A 21,836-nucleotide genomic window follows, 5' to 3' on the forward strand; every position below is an offset into this window, starting at 1 on the left:
CTACACTTCGGAAATAAAATGGAACGTTCTTATGTGAATTTGAACGAACATTCTTTAGAACACTATAAAGCGTGAGTACATACCATTAGAAGAACAACTTGTCCTCTTCCGCTCGCCCCCTCCCGCCACCCTCTCTCGTGGACAATATGCTGCTGGTGATGTGTCATTTCCACCAGAAGCCCACTTGATGGGCAAATTAAAATTGCAGGCTTGTAGTGCGATCACCCTGCAGTGAGATAACAAAGATTTACTACACCTTGGAAATAAAATGCTACGTTCTTATATGAACTTGAACAAACATTACTTAAAACACTATAAAGCTTGAGTACATACCATTAGAAGAACAACTTGTCCTCTTCCCCTCGCCCCTCCCCCCCCACCTTCTCTCGTGGACATCATAATGCTGGTGGTGTGTCATTTCCACCAAAATCCCACTTGATGGGCAAATTAAAATTACAGGTTTGTAGTGCGAACACCCTGCTGTGAGAAAACAAAGATTTGCTACACTTTGGAAATAAATTGCTACGTTCTTATATGAACTTGAACGAAAATTCTTTAAAACATTATAAAGCCTGAGTACATACCAATAGAAGAACAACTTGTCCTCTTCCGCCTGCCCCCCCCCCCCCCTTTACACTCTCTTTCGTGGACAACATGCTGCCGGTGGTGTGTCATTTCCACCAAAAGCCCACTTGATGGGCAAATTAAAATTGTAGTCTGGTAGTGCGATCACCCCGCTGTGAGAAAACAAAGAATTACTTCACTTTGGAAATAAAATGCTACATTCTTATATGAACTTAAATGTACATTATTTTAAACACTATAAAGCCTGAGTACATACCATTAGAAGAACAAATTGTCCTCTTCCGATCGCCCCCCTCCCCCCTCCCTTCTCTCGTGGACAACATGCTGCTGGTGGTGTGTCATTTCCACCGAAAGCCCAGTTGATGGGCAAATAAAAATTGCAGCCTTGTAGTGCGATCACCCTGTTGTGAGAAAACAAAGATTTACTACAGTTTGGAAATAAAATGCTACGTTCCTATATGAACTTGAACGAAAAATCTTTAAAAGACTATAAAGCCGGAGTACATACCATTAGAAGAACAACTTGTCCTTTTCCGCCCGCCCTCTTCCCCCACCCCCTCTTGTGGACAACATGCTGCTGGTGGTGTGTCTTCTCCACCAAAAGCCCACTTGATGGGCAAATAAAAATTGCAGCCTTGTAGTGCGATCACCCTGCTGTGAGAATACATAGATTTACTACACTTTGGAAATAAAATGCTACGTTCTTATATGAAGTTGAACGTTCATTCTTTAAAACACTTTGAGGCCTGAGTTAATACCAATAGAAGAACAACTTGTCCTCTTCCGCTTGCCCCCTCCCCTCCCCCCCTTTCTCACGTGGACAACATGTTGCTGGTGGTGTGTCATTTCCACCAAATGCCCACTTGATGGGCAAATTAAAATTGCAGGCTTGTAGTGCGATCACCCTGCAGTTGGATACATAGATTTACTACACTTTGGAAATAAAATGCTACGTTCTTATATGAACTTGCACGAAAATTCTTTAAAACACTATAAAGCCTGTGTACATACCATTAGAAGAACAACTTGCCCACTTCCGATCACCCCCCCCCCCCCCCCCTCACCACCCACCCATCTCTCGTGGACAACATGCTGCTGGTGCTGTGTCATTTTCACCAAAAGCCCACTTGATGGGCAAATAAAAATTGCAGCCCTGTAGTGCGATCACCCAGCTGTGAGAACACAAAGATTTACTACACTTTGGAAATATAATGCTACGTCCGTATATGAAATTGAACGAACATTCTTTACAACACAATAAAGCTTGAGTACATACCAATAGAAGAACAACTTGTCCTCTTGCGCTCGCATCCCCCCCCCCACCGCCCAAAACCATCACTTGTGGACAACATGCTGCTGGTGGTGTGTCATTTCCACCAAAAGCCCACTTGATGAGCAAATAAAAATTGCATTCTTGTAGTGCAATAACCCTGCTGTGAGAAAACAAAGATTTACTACACTTTGGAAATAAAGTGCTACGTTCTTATATGAACTTGAACGAACATTCTTTAAAACACTATAAAGCCTCAGTACATACCATTAGATGAACAACTTGTCCTCTTCCGCTCGCTCTCCCCCCCCCCCCCCCCCCACCCTCTCTCGTGGACAACATGCTGCTGGTGGTGTGTCATTTCCACCAAAAGCCCACTTGATGCGCAATTAAAAATTGCAGGCTTGTAGTGCGATCAACCTGCTGTGAGAAAACAAAGATTTACTACACTTTGGAAATAAAATGCTGCGTTCTTATATGAGCTTGAACGAACATTCTTTAAAACACTATAAAGCCTGAGTACATAACATTAGATGAACAACTTGTCCTCTTCCGCTCGCTCCCCCCCCCCCCCCCCCCCCCACCAACCCTTCTCTCTCGTGGACAACATGCTGCTGGTCGTGTGTCATTTCCACCAAAAGCCCACTTGATGCGCAATTAAAAATTGCAGTCTTGTATTGCGATCACCCTGCTGTGAGAAAACAAAGATTCACTACACTTTGGAAATAAAATGCTGCGTTCTTATATGAACTTGAACGAAAATTGTATAAAACACTATAAAGCCTGAGTACATCGCATTAGAAGAACAACTTGTCCTCTTCGGCTCGCACCCCCCCCCCCCCACCCCACCCTCTCTCGTCGACGACATGCTGCTGGTGGTGTGTTATTTCCACCAAAAGCCCTCTTGATGGGCAAATAAAAATTGCAGCCTTGTAGTGCGATCACCCTGCAGTGAGAAAACAAAGATTTACTACACTTTGGAAATAAAATCTACGTTCTTATATGAACTTGAACGAAAACTCTTTAAAACACTATAAAGCCTGAGTACATCGCATTAGAAGAACAACTTGTCCTCTTCCGCTCGCCCCCTCCCCCCCCCCCTTCCCCCCATCAGCCCAAACCATCTCTTGTGGACAACACGCTGCTGGTGGTGCGTCATTTCCAACAAAAGCCCACTTGATGGGCAAATTAAAATTGTAGGCTTGTAGTGCGATCAACCTGCTGTGAGAAAACAAAGAATTACTTCACTTTGGAAATAAAATGCTACGTTCTTATATGAACTTGAACGAAAATTCTTTAAAACATTATAAAGCCTGAGTACATACCAGTAGAAGAACAACTTGTCCTCTTCCGCCTTCCCCCCCCCCCCCCCCCCCTTCCACTCTCTTTCGTGGACAACATGCTGCCGGTGGTGTGTCATTTCCACCAAAAGGCCACTTGATGGGCAAATTAAAATTGCAGGCTTGTAGTGCGATCACCCTGCAGTTGGATACATAGATTTACTACACTTTGGAAATAAAATGCTACGTTCCTATATGAACTTGAACGAAAAATCTTTAAAACACTATAAAGCCAGAGTACATACCATTAGAAGAACAACTTGTCCTTTTCCGCTCGCCCTCTCCCCCCACCCTCTCTTGTGGACAACATGCTGCTGGTGGTGTGTCTTCTCCACCAAAAGCCCACTTGATGGGCAAATAAAAATTGCAGCCTTGTAGTGCGATCACCCTGCTGTGAGAAAACAAAGATTTACTACACTTTGGAAATAAAATGCTACGTTCTTATATGAACTTGAATGTACATCCTTTAAAACACTTTAAAGCCTGAGTTAATACCAATAGAAGAACAACTTGTCCTCTTCCGCTTGCCCCCTCCCCTCCCCCCCTTTCTCTCGTGGACAACATGCTGCTGGTGGTGTGTCATTTCCACCAAATGCCCACTTGATGGGCAAATTAAAATTGTAGGCTTGTAGTGCGAGCACCCTTCTGTGAGAAAACAAAGATTTACTACAGTTTGGAAATATAATGCTACGTTTTTATATGAACTTGAACAAACATTCGTTAAAACACTATAAAGCCTGAGTACATACCAACAGAAGAACAACTTGTCCTATTCCGCTTGCCCCCCCCCCCCCCCCCTTCCACGCGTCACCACCAACCGTCTCTTGTGGACAACACGCTGCTGGTGGTGTGTCATTTCCACCAAAAGCCCACTTGATGGGCAAATAAAACTTGCAGCCTCTTAGTGTGATCACCCTGCTGTTAGAAAACAAAGATTTACTACACTTTGGACATAAAATACTACGTTGTTATATGAACTTGACGAACATTCTTTAAAACACTATAAAGCCTGAGTACATACCATTAAAATCTCAACTTGTCCTCTTCCGTTCGCCCCCCTTTGCCCCCCCCCCCCCCCCCCCCACAACCCTCTCTTGGACAAACTGCAGCTGGTGGTGTGTCATTTCAATCAAAAGCCCACTTGATGGGCAAATAAAAATTGCAGCCTTGTAGTGTGATTACCCTGCTGTGAGAAAACAAAGATTTCCTACACTTCGGAAATAAAATGGAACGTTCTTATGTGAATTTGAACGAACATTCTTTAGAACACTATAAAGCGTGAGTACATACCATTAGAAGAACAACTTGTCCTCTTCCGCTCGCCCCCTCCCGCCACCCTCTCTCGTGGACAATATGCTGCTGGTGATGTGTCATTTCCACCAGAAGCCCACTTGATGGGCAAATTAAAATTGCAGGCTTGTAGTGCGATCACCCTGCAGTGAGATAACAAAGATTTACTACACCTTGGAAATAAAATGCTACGTTCTTATATGAACTTGAACAAACATTACTTAAAACACTATAAAGCTTGAGTACATACCATTAGAAGAACAACTTGTCCTCTTCCCCTCGCCCCTCCCCCCCCACCTTCTCTCGTGGACATCATAATGCTGGTGGTGTGTCATTTCCACCAAAATCCCACTTGATGGGCAAATTAAAATTACAGGTTTGTAGTGCGAACACCCTGCTGTGAGAAAACAAAGATTTGCTACACTTTGGAAATAAATTGCTACGTTCTTATATGAACTTGAACGAAAATTCTTTAAAACATTATAAAGCCTGAGTACATACCAATAGAAGAACAACTTGTCCTCTTCCGCCTGCCCCCCCCCCCCCCCTTTACACTCTCTTTCGTGGACAACATGCTGCCGGTGGTGTGTCATTTCCACCAAAAGCCCACTTGATGGGCAAATTAAAATTGTAGTCTGGTAGTGCGATCACCCCGCTGTGAGAAAACAAAGAATTACTTCACTTTGGAAATAAAATGCTACATTCTTATATGAACTTAAATGTACATTATTTTAAACACTATAAAGCCTGAGTACATACCATTAGAAGAACAAATTGTCCTCTTCCGATCGCCCCCCTCCCCCCTCCCTTCTCTCGTGGACAACATGCTGCTGGTGGTGTGTCATTTCCACCGAAAGCCCAGTTGATGGGCAAATAAAAATTGCAGCCTTGTAGTGCGATCACCCTGTTGTGAGAAAACAAAGATTTACTACAGTTTGGAAATAAAATGCTACGTTCCTATATGAACTTGAACGAAAAATCTTTAAAAGACTATAAAGCCGGAGTACATACCATTAGAAGAACAACTTGTCCTTTTCCGCCCGCCCTCTTCCCCCACCCCCTCTTGTGGACAACATGCTGCTGGTGGTGTGTCTTCTCCACCAAAAGCCCACTTGATGGGCAAATAAAAATTGCAGCCTTGTAGTGCGATCACCCTGCTGTGAGAATACATAGATTTACTACACTTTGGAAATAAAATGCTACGTTCTTATATGAAGTTGAACGTTCATTCTTTAAAACACTTTGAAGCCTGAGTTAATACCAATAGAAGAACAACTTGTCCTCTTCCGCTTGCCCCCTCCCCTCCCCCCCTTTCTCACGTGGACAACATGTTGCTGGTGGTGTGTCATTTCCACCAAATGCCCACTTGATGGGCAAATTAAAATTGCAGGCTTGTAGTGCGATCACCCTGCAGTTGGATACATAGATTTACTACACTTTGGAAATAAAATGCTACGTTCTTATATGAACTTGCACGAAAATTCTTTAAAACACTATAAAGCCTGTGTACATACCATTAGAAGAACAACTTGCCCACTTCCGATCACCCCCCCCCCCCCCCCCTCACCACCCACCCATCTCTCGTGGACAACATGCTGCTGGTGCTGTGTCATTTTCACCAAAAGCCCACTTGATGGGCAAATAAAAATTGCAGCCCTGTAGTGCGATCACCCAGCTGTGAGAACACAAAGATTTACTACACTTTGGAAATATAATGCTACGTCCGTATATGAAATTGAACGAACATTCTTTACAACACAATAAAGCTTGAGTACATACCAATAGAAGAACAACTTGTCCTCTTGCGCTCGCATCCCCCCCCCCACCGCCCAAAACCATCACTTGTGGACAACATGCTGCTGGTGGTGTGTCATTTCCACCAAAAGCCCACTTGATGAGCAAATAAAAATTGCATTCTTGTAGTGCAATAACCCTGCTGTGAGAAAACAAAGATTTACTACACTTTGGAAATAAAGTGCTACGTTCTTATATGAACTTGAACGAACATTCTTTAAAACACTATAAAGCCTCAGTACATACCATTAGATGAACAACTTGTCCTCTTCCGCTCGCTCTCCCCCCCCCCCCCCCCCCCACCCTCTCTCGTGGACAACATGCTGCTGGTGGTGTGTCATTTCCACCAAAAGCCCACTTGATGCGCAATTAAAAATTGCAGGCTTGTAGTGCGATCAACCTGCTGTGAGAAAACAAAGATTTACTACACTTTGGAAATAAAATGCTGCGTTCTTATATGAGCTTGAACGAACATTCTTTAAAACACTATAAAGCCTGAGTACATAACATTAGATGAACAACTTGTCCTCTTCCGCTCGCTCCCCCCCCCCCCCCCCCCCCCCACCAACCCTTCTCTCTCGTGGACAACATGCTGCTGGTCGTGTGTCATTTCCACCAAAAGCCCACTTGATGCGCAATTAAAAATTGCAGGCTTGTAGTGCGATAACCCTGCTGTGAGAAAACAAAGATTTACTACACTTTGGAAATAAAATGCTTCGTTCTTATATGAACTTGAGCGAACATTCTGTAAAACACTATAAAGCCTGAGTACATACCATTAGATGAACAGCTTGTCCTCTTCCGCTCGCTCCCCCCCCCCCCCTCCCCACCCTCTCTCGTGGACAACATGCTGCTGGTGGTGTGTCATTTCCACCAAAAGGCCACTTGATGCGCAATTAAAAATTGCAGGCTTGTAGTGCGATCACCCTGCTGTGAGAAAACAAAGATTTACTACACATTGGAAATAAAATGCTGCGTTCTTATATGAACTTGAACGAACATTCTTTAAAACACTATAAAGCCTGAGTACATACCATTAGATGAACAACTTGTCCTCTTCCGCTCGCTCCCCCCCCCCCCCCCCCCACCCTCTCTCGTGGACAACATGCTGCTGGTGGTATGTCATTTCCATCAAAAGCCCACTTGATGCGCAATTAAAAATTGTAGGCTTGTAGTGCGATCACCCTGCTGTGAGAAAACAAAGATTTACTACACTTTGGAAATAAAATGCTGCGTTCTTATATGAACTTGAAGGAACATTCTTTAAAACACAATAAAGCCTGAGTACATACTATTAGATGAACAACTTGCCCTCTTCCGCTCGTTCCCCCCCCCCCCCCCCCACCCCACCCTCTCTCGTGGACAACATGCTGCTGGTGGTGTGTCATTTCCACCAAAAGCCCACTTGATGCGCAATTAAAATTTGCAGGCTTGTAGTGCAATCACCCTGCTGTGAGAAAACAAAGATTTACTACACTTTGGAAATAAAATGCTGCGTTCTTATATGAACTTGAACGAACATTCTTTAAAACACTATAAAGCCTGAGTACATACCATTAGATGAACAACTTGTGATCTTCCGCTCGCTCCCCCCCCCCCCACCCCCACCCCCCCTCCACCCCACCCGCTCTCGTGGACAACATGCTGCTGGTCGTGTGTCAGTTCCACCAAAAGCCCACTTGATGCGCAATTAAAAATTGCAGGCTTGTAGTGCGATCACCCTGCTGTGAGAAAACAAAGATATACTACACTTTGGAAATAAAATGCTGCGTTCTTATATGAACTTGAAAGAACATTCTTTCAAACACTATAAACCCTTAGTACATACCAATAGAAGAACATCTTGTCCTCTTACGCTCGCCCCCCCCCCCCCCTCCACACCACCCTCTCGTGGACAACATGCTGCTGGTGGTGTGTCATTTCCACCAAAAGCCCACTTGATGCGCAATTAAAAATTGCAGGCTTGTAGTGCGATCACCCTGCTGTGAGAAAACAAAGATTTACTACACTTAGGAAATAAAATGCTGCGTTCTTATATGAACTTGAATGAACATTCTTTAAAACACTATAAAGCCTAAGTACATACCATTAGATGAACAACTTGTCCTCTTCCGCTCGCTCCCCCCCCCCCACCCCCCCACACCCCACCCTCTCTCGTGGACAACATGCTGCTGGTGGTTTGTCATTTCCACCAAAAGCCCACTTGATGCGCAATTAACAATTGCAGGCTTGTAGTGCGATCACCCTGCTGTGAGAAAACAAAGATTTACTACACTTTGGAAATAAAATGCTGCGTTCTTATATGAACTTGAACGAACATTCTTTAAAACACTATAAAGCCTGAGTACATACCATTAGATGAACAAATTGTCCTCTTCCGCTCGCTCCCCCCCCCCCCCCCCCCCCCCCCCCCGCCCCACCCTCTCTCGTGGACAACATGCTGCTGCTGGTGTGTCATTTCCACCAAAAGCCCACTTGATGCGCAATTAAAATTTGCAGGCTTGTAGTGCGATCACCCTGCTGTGAGAAAACAAAGATTTACTACACTTTTGAAATAAAATGCTGTGTTCTTATATGAACTTGAACGAACATTCTTTAAAACACTATAAAGCCTGAGTACATACCATTAGCTGAACAACTTGTCCTCTCCTGCTCGCCCCCCCATCCAACCCCCCTCTCGTGCACAAGATGCTGCTGGTGGTGTGTCATTTCCACCAAAAGCCCACTTGATCCGCAGTTAAAAATTGCAGGCTTGTAGTGCGATCACCCAGCTGTGAGAAAACAAAGATTTACAACACTTTGGAAATAAAATGCTGCGTCCTTATATGAACTTGAACGAACATTCTTTAAAACACTATAAAGCCTGAGTACATACCATTTGATGAACAACCTGTCATCTTCCGCTCGCTCCCCCCTCCCCCCCCCCCCCCACCCCACCCTATCTCGTGGACAACATGCTGCTGGTGGTGTGTCATTTCCACCAAAAGCCCACTTGATGCGCAGTTAAAAATTGCAGGCTTGTAGTGCGATCACCCTGCTGTGAGAAAACAAAGATTTACAACACTTTGGAAATAAAATGCTGCGTTCTTATATAAACTTGAACGAACATTCTTTAAAACACTATAAAGCCTGAGTACATACCATTAGATGAACAACTTGTCCTCTTCCGCTCGCTCCCCCCTCCCCCCCCCCCCCCCCCCACCCTATCTCGTGGACCACATGCTGCTGGTGGTGTGTCAGTTCCACCAAAAGCCCATTTGATGCGCAATTAAAAATTGCAGGCTTGTAGTGCAATCACCCTGGTGTGAGAAAACAAAGATTTACTACACTTTGGAAATAAAATGCTGCGTTCTTATATGAACTTGAACGAACATTCTTTAAAACACTATAAAGCCTGAGTACATACCATTAGATGAACAAATTGTCCTCTTCCACTCGCTCCCCCCCCCCCCCCCCCCCCCCGCCACACCCTCTCTCGTGGACAACATGCTGCTGGTGGTGTGTCATTTCCACCAAAAGCCCACTTGATGCGCAATTAAAATTTGCAGGCTTGTAGTGCGATCACCCTGCTGTGAGAAAACAAAGATTTACTACACTTTTAAAATAAAATGCTGTGTTCTTATATGAACTTGAACGAACATTCTTTAAAACACTATAAAGCCTGAGTACATACCATTAGCTGAACAACTTGTCCTCTCCTGCTCGCCCCCCCATCCAACCCCCCTCTCGTGCACAACATGCTGCTGGTGGTGTGTCATTTCCACCAAAAGCCCACTTGATGCGCAGTTAAAAATTGCAGGCTTGTAGTGCGATCACCCGGCTGTGAGAAAACAAAGATTTACAACACTTTGGAAATAAAATGCTGCGTTCTTATATGAACTTGAACGAACATTCTTTAAAACACTATAAAGCCTGAGTACATACCATTAGATGAACAACTTGTCCTCTTCCGCTCGCTCCCCGCCCCCCCCCCCCCCCCCCACCCTCTCTCGTGGACAACAAGCTGCTGGTCGTGTGTCATTTCCACCAAACGCCCACTTGATGCGCAATTAAAAATTGCAGGCTTGTAGTGCGATCACCCTGATGTGAGAAATAAAGATTTACTACACTTTGGAAATAAAATGCTGCGTTCTTATATGAACTTGAACGAACATTCTTTAAAACACTATAAAGCCTAAGTACATACCATTAGATGAACAACTTGTCCTCTTCCGCTCGCTCCCCCCCCCCCCCCCCCCCCCCCCCCCCACACCCCACCCTCTCTCGTGGACAACATGCTGCTGGTGGTTTGTCATTTCCACCAAAAGCCCACTTGATGCGCAATTAAAAATTGCAGGCTTGTAGTGCGATCACCCTGCTGTGAGAAAACAAAGATTTACTACACTTTGGAAATAAAATGCTGCGTTCTTATATGAACTTGAACGAACATTCTTTAAAACACTATAAAGCCTGAGTACATACCATTAGATGAACAACTTGTCCTCTTCCGCTCGCTCCCCCCCCCCCCCCCCCCCCCCCACCCTCTCTCGTGGACAACATGCTGCTGGTGGTGTGTCATTTCCACCAAAAGCCCACTTGATGCGCAATTAAAATTCGCAGGCTTGTAGTGCGATCACCCTGCTGTGAGAAAACAAAGATTTACTACACTTTGGAAATAAAATGCTGTGTTCTTATATGAACTTGAACGAACATTCTTTAAAACACTATAAAGCCTGAGTACATACCATTAGCTGAACAACTTGTCCTCTCCTGCTCGCCCCCCCTTCCCACCCCCCTCTCGTGGACAACATGCTGCTGGTGGTGTGTCATTTCCACCAAAAGCCCATTTGATGGGCAAATAAAGATTGCAGCCTTGTAGTGCGATTACCCTGCTGTGAGAAAAATAAGATTTACTACACTTTGGAAATAAAATGCTGCGTTCTTATATGAACTTGAACGAACATTCTTTAAAACACTATAAAGCCTGAGTACATACCATTAGGTGAACAACTTGTACTCTTCCGCTCGCTCCCCCCCCCCCCCCCCCCCACCCTCTCACGTGGACAACATTCTGCTGGTGGTGTGTTATTTCCACCAAAAGCCCACTTGATGCACAATTAAAATTTGCAGGCTTGTAGTGCGATCACCCTGCTGTGAGAAAACAAAGATTTACTACACTTTGGAAATAAAATGCTGCGTTCTTATATGAACTTAAACGAACATTCTTTAAAACACTATAAAGCCTGAGTACATACCATTAGCTGAACAACTTGTCCTCTCCTGCTCGCCCCCCCCCCCCATCCCACCCCCCTCTCGTGGACAACATGCTGCTGGTGGTGTGTCATTTCCACCAAAAGCCCACTTGATGCGCAGTTAAAAATTGCAGGCTTGTAGTGCGATCACCCTGCTGTGAGAAAACAAAGATTTACTACACTTTGGAAATAAAATGCTGCGTTCTTATATGAACTTGAACGAACATTCTTTAAAACACTATAAAGCCTAAGTACATACCATTAGATGAACAACTTGTCCTCTTCCGCTCGCTCCCCGCCCCCCCCCCCCCCTCCCCACCCTCTCTCGTGGACAACATGCTGCTGGTCGTGTGTCATTTCCACCAAACGCCCACTTGACGCGCAATTAAAAATTGCAGGCTTGTAGTGCGATCACCCTGCTGTGAGAAAACAAAGATTTACTACACTTTGGAAATAAAATGCTGCGTTCTTATATGAACTTGAACGAACATTCTTTAAAACACTATAAAGCCTAAGTACATACCATTAGATGAACAACTTGTCCTCTTCCGCTCGCTCCCCGCCCCCCCCCCCCCTCCCCACCCTCTCTCGTGGACAACATGCTGCTGGTCGTGTGTCATTTCCACCAAATGCCCACTTGACGCGCAATTAAAAATTGCAGGCTTGTAGTGCGATCACCCTGCTGTGAGAAAACAAAGATTTACTACACGTTGGAAATAAAATGCTGCGTTCTTATATGAACTTGAACGAACATTCTTTAAAACACTATAAAGCCTAAGTACATACTATTAGATGAACAACTTGTCCTCTTCCGCTCGCTCCCCGCCCCCCCCCCCCCTCCCCACCCTCTCTCGTGGACAACATGCTGCTGGTCGTGTGTCATTTCCACCAAACGCCCACTTGACGCGCAATTAAAAATTGCAGGCTTGTAGTGCGATCACCCTGCTGTGAGAAAACAAAGATTTACTACACTTTGGAAATAAAATGCTGCGTTCTTATATGAACTTGAACCAACATTCTTTAAAACACTATAAAGCCTAAGTACATACCATTAGATGAACAACTTGTCCTCTTCCGCTCGCTCCCCGCCCCCCCCCCCCCCCCCACCCTCTCTCGTGGACAACATGCTGCTGGTCGTGTGTCATTTCCACCAAACGCCCACTTGACGCGCAATTAAAAATTGCAGGCTTGTAGTGCGATCACCCTGCTGTGAGAAAACAAAGATTTACTACACTTTGGAAATAAAATGCTGCGTTCTTATATGAACTTGAACGAACATTCTTTAAAACACTATAAAGCCTAAGTACATACCATTAGATGAACAACTTGTCCTCTTCCGCTCGCTCCCCGCACCCCCCCCCTCCCCACCCTCTCTCGTGGACAACATGCTGCTGGTCGTGTGTCATTTCCACCAAACGCCCACTTGACGCGCAATTAAAAATTGCAGGCTTGTAGTGCGATCACCCTGCTGTGAGAAAACAAAGATTTACTACACTTTGGAAATAAAATGCCGCGTTCTTATATGAACTTGAACGAACATTCTTTAAAACACTATAAAGCCTAAGTACATACCATTAGATGAACAACTTGTCCTCTTCCGCTCGCTCCCCGCCCCCCCCCCCCCCCTCCCCACCCTCTCTCGTGGACAACATGCTGCTGGTCGTGTGTCATTTCCACCAAACGCCCACTTGACGCGCAATTAAAAATTGCAGGCTTGTAGTGCGATCACCCTGCTGTGAGAAAACAAAGATTTACTACACTTTGGAAATAAAATGCTGCGTTCTTATATGAACTTGAACGAACATTCTTTAAAACACTATAAAGCCTAAGTACATACCATTAGATGAACAACTTGTCCTCTTCCGCTCGCTCCCCGCCCCCCCCCCCCCTCCCCACCCTCTCTCGTGGACAACATGCTGCTGGTCGTGTGTCATTTCCACCAAACGCCCACTTGACGCGCAATTAAAAATTGCAGGCTTGTAGTGCGATCACCCTGCTGTGAGAAAACAAAGATTTACTACACTTTGGAAATAAAATGCTGCGTTCTTATATGAACTTGAACGAACATTCTTTAAAACACTATAAAGCCTAAGTACATACCATTAGATGAACAACTTGTCCTCTTCCGCTCGCTCCCCGCCCCCCCCCCCCCCCCTCCCCACCCTCTCTCGTGGACAACATGCTGCTGGTCGTGTGTCATTTCCACCAAAAGGCCACTTGATGCGCAATTAAAAATTGCAGGCTTGTAGTGCGATCACCCTGCTGTGAGAAAACAAAGATTTACTACACTTTGGAAATAAAATGCTGCGTTCTTATATGAACTTGAACGAACATTCTTTAAAACACTATAAAGCCTAAGTACATACCATTAGATGAACAACTTGTCCTCTTCCGCTCGCTCCCCGCCCCCCCCCCCCTCCCCACCCTCTCTCGTGGACAACATGCTGCTGGTCGTGTGTCATTTCCACCAAACGCCCACTTGACGCGCAATTAAAAATTGCAGGCTTGTAGTGCGATCACCCTGCTGTGAGAAAACAAAGATTTACTACACTTTGGAAATAAAATGCTGCGTTCTTATATGAACTTGAACGAACATTCTTTAAAACACTATAAAGCCTAAGTACATACCATTAGATGAACAACTTGTCCTCTTCCGCTCGCTCTCCGCCCCCCCCCCCCCCCCTCCCCACCCTCTCTCGTGGACAACATGCTGCTGGTCGTGTGTCATTTCCACCAAACGCCCACTTGACGCGCAATTAAAAATTGCAGGCTTGTAGTGCGATCACCCTGCTGTGAGAAAACAAAGATTTACTACACTTTGGAAATAAAATGCTGCGTTCTTATATGAACTTGAACGAACATTCTTTAAAACACTATAAAGCCTAAGTACATACCATTAGATGAACAACTTGTCCTCTTCCGCTCGCTCCCCGCCCCCCCCCCCTCCCCACCCTCTCTCGTGGACAACATGCTGCTGGTCGTGTGTCATTTCCACCAAACGCCCACTTGACGCGCAATTAAAAATTGCAGGCTTGTAGTGCGATCACCCTGCTGTGAGAAAACAAAGATTTACTACACTTTGGAAATAAAATGCTGCGTTCTTATATGAACTTGATCGAACATTCTTTAAAACACTATAAAGCCTAAGTACATACCATTAGATGAACAACTTGTCCTCTTCCGCTCGCTCCCCGCCCCCCCCCCCCTCCCCACCCTCTCTCGTGGACAACATGCTGCTGGTCGTGTGTCATTTCCACCAAAAGGCCACTTGATGCGCAATTAAAAATTGCAGGCTTGTAGTGCGATCACCCTGCTGTGAGAAAACAAAGATTTACTACACTTTGGAAATAAAATGCTGCGTTCTTATATGAACTTGAACGAACATTCTTTAAAACACTATAAAGCCTAAGTACATACCATTAGATGAACAACTTGTCCTCTTCCGCTCGCTCCCCGCCCCCCCCCCCCCCCTCCCCGCCCTCTCTCGTGGACAACATGCTGCTGGTCGTGTGTCATTTCCACCAAACGCCCACTTGACGCGCAATTAAAAATTGCAGGCTTGTAGTGCGATCACCCTGCTGTGAGAAAACAAAGATTTACTACACTTTGGAAATAAAATGCTGCGTTCTTATATGAACTTGAACGAACATTCTTTAAAACACTATAAAGCCTAAGTACATACCATTAGCTGAACAACTTGTCCTCTTCCGCTCGCTCCCCGCCCCCCCCCCCCCCCTCCCCACCCTCTCTCGTGGACAACATGCTGCTGGTCGTGTGTCATTTCCACCAAACGCCCACTTGACGCGCAATTAAAAATTGCAGGCTTGTAGTGCGATCACCCTGCTGTGAGAAAACAAAGATTTACTACACTTTGGAAATAAAATGCTGCGTTCTTATATGAACTTGAACGAACATTCTTTAAAACACTATAAAGCCTAAGTACATACCATTAGATGAACAACTTGTCCTCTTCCGCTCGCTCCCCGCCCCCCCCCCCCCCTCCCCACCCTCTCTCGTGGACAACATGCTGCTGGTCGTGTGTCATTTCCACCAAACGCCCACTTGACGCGCAATTAAAAATTGCAGGCTTGTAGTGCGATCACCCTGCTGTGAGAAAACAAAGATTTACTACACTTTGGAAATAAAATGCTGCGTTCTTATATGAACTTGAACGAACATTCTTTAAAACACTATAAAGCCTAAGTACATACCATTAGATGAACAACTTGTCCTCTTCCGCTCGCTCCCCGCCCCCCCCCCCCTCCCCACCCTCTCTCGTGGACAACATGCTGCTGGTCGTGTGTCATTTCCACCAAACGCCCACTTGACGCGCAATTAAAAATTGCAGGCTTGTAGTGCGATCACCCTGCTGTGAGAAAACAAAGATTTACTACACTTTGGAAATAAAATGCTGCGTTCTTATATGAACTTGAACGAACATTCTTTAAAACACTATAAAGCCTAAGTACATACCATTAGATGAACAACTTGTCCTCTTCCGCTCGCTCCCCGCCCCCCCCCCCCTCCCCACCCTCTCTCGTGGACAACATGCTGCTGGTCGTGTGTCATTTCCACCAAACGCCCACTTGACGCGCAATTAAAAATAACAGGCTTGTAGTGCGATCACCCTGCTGTGAGAAAACAAAGATTTACTACACTTTGGAAATAAAATGCTGCGTTCTTATATGAACTTGAACGAACATTCTTTAAAACACTATAAAGCCTAAGTACATACCATTAGATGAACAACTTGTCCTCTTCCGCTCGCTCCCCGCCCCCCCCCCCCCCCCCCACCCTCTCTCGTGGACAACATGCTGCTGGTCGTGTGTCATTTCCACCAAACGCCCACTTGACGCGCAATTAAAAATTGCAGGCTTGTAGTGCGATCACCCTGCTGTGAGAAAACAAAGATTTACTACACTTTGGAAATAAAATGCTGCGTTCTTATATGAACTTGAACGAACATTCTTTAAAACACTATAAAGCCTAAGTACATACCATTAGATGAACAACTTGTCCTCTTCCGCTCGCTCCCCGCCCCCCCCCCCCCCTCCCCACCCTCTCTCGTGGACAACATGCTGCTGGTCGTGTGTCATTTCCACCAAAAGCCCACTTGATGCGCAATTAAAAATTGCAGGCTTGTAGTGCGATCACCCTGCTGTGAGAAAACAAAGATTTACTACACTTTGGAAATAAAATGCTGCGTTCTTATATGAACTTGAACGAACATTCTTTAAAACACTATAAAGCCTAAGTACATACCATTAGATGAACAATTTGTCCTCTTCCGCTCGCTCCCCGCCCCCCCCCCCCCCCTCCCCACCCTCTCTCGTGGACAACATGCTGCTGGTCGTGTGTCATTTCCACCAAACGCCCACTTGACGCGCAATTAAAAATTGCAGGCTTGTAGTGCGATCACCCTGCTGTGAGAAAACAAAGATTTACTACACTTTGGAAATAAAATGCTGCGTTCTTATATGAACTTGAACGAACATTCTTTAAAACACTATAAAGCCTAAGTACATACCATTAGATGAACAACTTGTCCTCTTCCGCTCGCTCCCCGCCCCCCCCCCCCCCCCCACCCTCTCTCGTGGACAACATGCTGCTGGTCGTGTGTCATTTCCACCAAACGCCCACTTGACGCGCAATTAAAAATTGCAGGCTTGTAGTGCGATCACCCTGCTGTGAGAAAACAAAGATTTACTACACTTTGGAAATAAAATGCTGCGTTCTTATATGAACTTGAACGAACATTCTTTAAAACACTATAAAGCCTAAGTACATACCATTAGATGAACAACTTGTCCTCTTCCGCTCGCTCCCCGCCCCCCCCCCCCCCTCCCCACCCTCTCTCGTGGACAACATGCTGCTGGTCGTGTGTCATTTCCACCAAAAGCCCACTTGATGCGCAATTAAAAATTGCAGGCTTGTAGTGCGATCACCCTGCTGTGAGAAAACAAAGATTTACTACACTTTGGAAATAAAATGCTGCGTTCTTATATGAACTTGAACGAACATTCTTTAAAACACTATAAAGCCTAAGTACATACCATTAGATGAACAATTTGTCCTCTTCCGCTCGCTCCCCGCCCCCCCCCCCCTCCCCACCCTCTCTCGTGGACAACATGCTGCTGGTCGTGTGTCATTTCCACCAAACGCCCACTTGACGCGCAATTAAAAATTGCAGGCTTGTAGTGCGATCACCCTGCTGTGAGAAAACAAAGATTTACTACACTTTGGAAATAAAATGCTGCGTTCTTATATGAACTTGAACGAACATTCTTTAAAACACTATAAAGCCTAAGTACATACCATTAGATGAACAACTTGTCCTCTTCCGCTCGCTCCCCGCCCCCCCCCCCCCCCCCCACCCTCTCTCGTGGACAACATGCTGCTGGTCGTGTGTCATTTCCACCAAACGCCCACTTGACGCGCAATTAAAAATTGCAGGCTTGTAGTGCGATCACCCTGCTGTGAGAAAACAAAGATTTACTACACTTTGGAAATAAAATGCTGCGTTCTTATATGAACTTGAACGAACATTCTTTAAAACACTATAAAGCCTAAGTACATACCATTAGATGAACAACTTGTCCTCTTCCGCTCGCTCCCCGCCCCCCCCCCCCCCTCCCCACCCTCTCTCGTGGACAACATGCTGCTGGTCGTGTGTCATTTCCACCAAAAGCCCACTTGATGCGCAATTAAAAATTGCAGGCTTGTAGTGCGATCACCCTGCTGTGAGAAAACAAAGATTTACTACACTTTGGAAATAAAATGCTGCGTTCTTATATGAACTTGAACGAACATTCTTTAAAACACTATAAAGCCTAAGTACATACCATTAGATGAACAATTTGTCCTCTTCCGCTCGCTCCCCGCCCCCCCCCCCCTCCCCACCCTCTCTCGTGGACAACATGCTGCTGGTCGTGTGTCATTTCCACCAAACGCCCACTTGACGCGCAATTAAAAATTGCAGGCTTGTAGTGCGATCACCCTGCTGTGAGAAAACAAAGATTTACTACACTTTGGAAATAAAATGCTGCGTTCTTATATGAACTTGAACGAACATTCTTTAAAACACTATAAAGCCTAAGTACATACCATTAGATGAACAACTTGTCCTCTTCCGCTCGCTCCCCGCCCCCCCCCCCCCCCCTCCCCACCCTGTCTCGTGGACAACATGCTGCTGGTCGTGTGTCATTTCCACCAAACGCCCACTTGACGCGCAATTAAAAATTGCAGGCTTGTAGTGCGATCACCCTGCTGTGAGAAAACAAAGATTTACTACACTTTGGAAATAAAATGCTGCGTTCTTATATGAACTTGAACGAACATTCTTTAAAACACTATAAAGCCTAAGTACATACCATTAGATGAACAACTTGTCCTCTTCCGCTCGCTCCCCGCCCCCCCCCCCCCTCCCCACCCTCTCTCGTGGACAACATGCTGCTGGTCGTGTGTCATTTCCACCAAACGCCCACTTGACGCGCAATTAAAAATTGCAGGCTTGTAGTGCGATCACCCTGCTGTGAGAAAACAAAGATTTACTACACTTTGGAAATAAAATGCTGCGTTCTTATATGAACTTGAACGAACATTCTTTAAAACACTATAAAGCCTAAGTACATACCATTAGATGAACAACTTGTCCTCTTCCGCTCGCTCCCCGCCCCCCCCCCCTCCCCACCCTCTCTCGTGGACAACATGCTGCTGGTCGTGTGTCATTTCCACCAAACGCCCACTTGACGCGCAATTAAAAATTGCAGGCTTGTAGTGCGATCACCCTGCTGTGAGAAAACAAAGATTTACTACACTTTGGAAATAAAATGCTGCGTTCTTATATGAACTTGAACGAACATTCTTTAAAACACTATAAAGCCTAAGTACATACCATTAGATGAACAACTTGTCCTCTTCCGCTCGCTCCCCGCCCCCCCCCCCCCCCCCCCCTCCCCACCCTCTCTCGTGGACAACATGCTGCTGGTCGTGTGTCATTTCCACCAAACGCCCACTTGACGCGCAATTAAAAATTGCAGGCTTGTAGTGCGATCACCCTGCTGTGAGAAAACAAAGATTTACTACACTTTGGAAATAAAATGCTGCGTTCTTATATGAACTTGAACGAACATTCTTTAAAACACTATAAAGCCTAAGTACATACCATTAGATGAACAACTTGTCCTCTTCCGCTCGCTCCCCGCCCCCCCCACCCTCCCCACCCTCTCTCGTGGACAACATGCTGCTGGTCGTGTGTCATTTCCACCAAACGCCCACTTGACGCGCAATTAAAAATTGCAGGCTTGTAGTGCGATCACCCTGCTGTGAGAAAACAAAGATTTACTACACTTTGGAAATAAAATGCTGCGTTCTTATATGAACTTGAACGAACATTCTTTAAAACACTATAAAGCCTAAGTACATACCATTAGATGAACAACTTGTCCTCTTCCGCTCGCTCCCCGCCCCCCCCCCCCTCTCCCCACCCTCTCTCGTGGACAACATGCTGCTGGTCGTGTGTCATTTCCACCAAACGCCCACTTGACGCGCAATTAAAAATTGCAGGCTTGTAGTGCGATCACCCTGCTGTGAGAAAACAAAGATTTACTACACTTTGGAAATAAAATGCTGCGTTCTTATATGAACTTGAACGAACATTCTTTAAAACACTATAAAGCCTAAGTACATACCATTAGATGAACAACTTGTCCTCTTCCGCTCGCTCCCCGCCCCCCCCCCCCCCTCCCCACCCTCTCTCGTGGACAACATGCTGCTGGTCGTGTGTCATTTCCACCAAACGCCCACTTGACGCGCAATTAAAAATTGCAGGCTTGTAGTGCGATCACCCTGCTGTGACAAAACAAAGATTTACTACACTTTGGAAATAAAATGCTGCGTTCTTATATGAACTTGAACGAACATTCTTTAAAACACTATAAAGCCTAAGTACATACCATTAGATGAACAACTTGTCCTCTTCCGCTCGCTCCCCGCCCCCCCCCCCCCTCCCCACCCTCTCTCGTGGACAACATGCTGCTGGTCGTGTGTCATTTCCACCAAACGCCCACTTGACGTGCAATTAAAAATTGCAGGCTTCTAGTGCGATCACCCTGCTGTGAGAAAACAAAGATTTACTACACTTTGGAAATAAAATGCTGCGTTCTTATATGAACTTGAACGAACATTCTTTAAAACACTATAAAGCCTAAGTACATACCATTAGATGAACAACTTGTCCTCTTCCGCTCGCTCCCCGCCCCCCCCCCCCCTCCCCACCCTCTCTCGTGGACAACATGCTGCTGGTCGTGTGTCATTTCCACCAAACGCCCACTTGACGCGCAATTAAAAATTGCAGGCTTGTAGTGCGATCACCCTGCTGTGAGAAAACAAAGATTTACTACACTTTGGAAATAAAATGCTGCGTTCTTATATGAACTTGAACGAACATTCTTTAAAACACTATAAAGCCTAAGTACATACCATTAGATGAACAACTTGTCCTCTTCCGCTCGCTCCCCGCCCCCCCCCCCCCTCCCCACCCTCTCTCGTGGACAACATGCTGCTGGTCGTGTGTCATTTCCACCAAACGCCCACTTGACGCGCAATTAAAAATTGCAGGCTTGTAGTGCGATCACCCTGCTGTTAGAAAACAAAGATTTACTACACTTTGGAAATAAAATGCTGCGTTCTTATATGAACTTGAACGAACATTCTTTAAAACACTATAAAGCCTAAGTACATACCATTAGATGAACAACTTGTCCTCTTCCGCTCGCTCCCCGCCGCCCCCCCCCTTCCCACCCTCTCTCGTGGACAACATGCTGCTGGTCGTGTGTCATTTCCACCAAACGCCCACTTGACGCGCAATTAAAAATTGCAGGCTTGTAGTGCGATCACCCTGCTGTGAGAAAACAAAGATTTACTACACTTTGGAAATAAAATGCTGCGTTCTTATATGAACTTGAACGAACATTCTTTAAAACACTATAAAGCCTAAGTACATACCATTAGATGAACAACTTGTCCTCTTCCGCTCGCTCCCCGCCCCCCCCCCCCCCTCCCCACCCTCTCTCGTGGACAACATGCTGCTGGTCGTGTGTCATTTCCACCAAACGCCCACTTGACGCGCAATTAAAAATTGCAGGCTTGTAGTGCGATCACCCTGCTGTGAGAAAACAAAGATTTACTACACTTTGGAAATAAAATGCTGCGTTCTTATATGAACTTGAACGAACATTCTTTAAAACACTATAAAGCCTAAGTACATACCATTAGATGAACAACTTGTCCTCTTCCGCTCGCTCCCCGCCCCCCCCCCCCCTCCCC

Source organism: Schistocerca serialis, chromosome 12 (assembly GCF_023864345.2).
Source record: "Schistocerca serialis cubense isolate TAMUIC-IGC-003099 chromosome 12, iqSchSeri2.2, whole genome shotgun sequence".
Taxonomy (NCBI): domain Eukaryota; kingdom Metazoa; phylum Arthropoda; class Insecta; order Orthoptera; family Acrididae; genus Schistocerca; species Schistocerca serialis.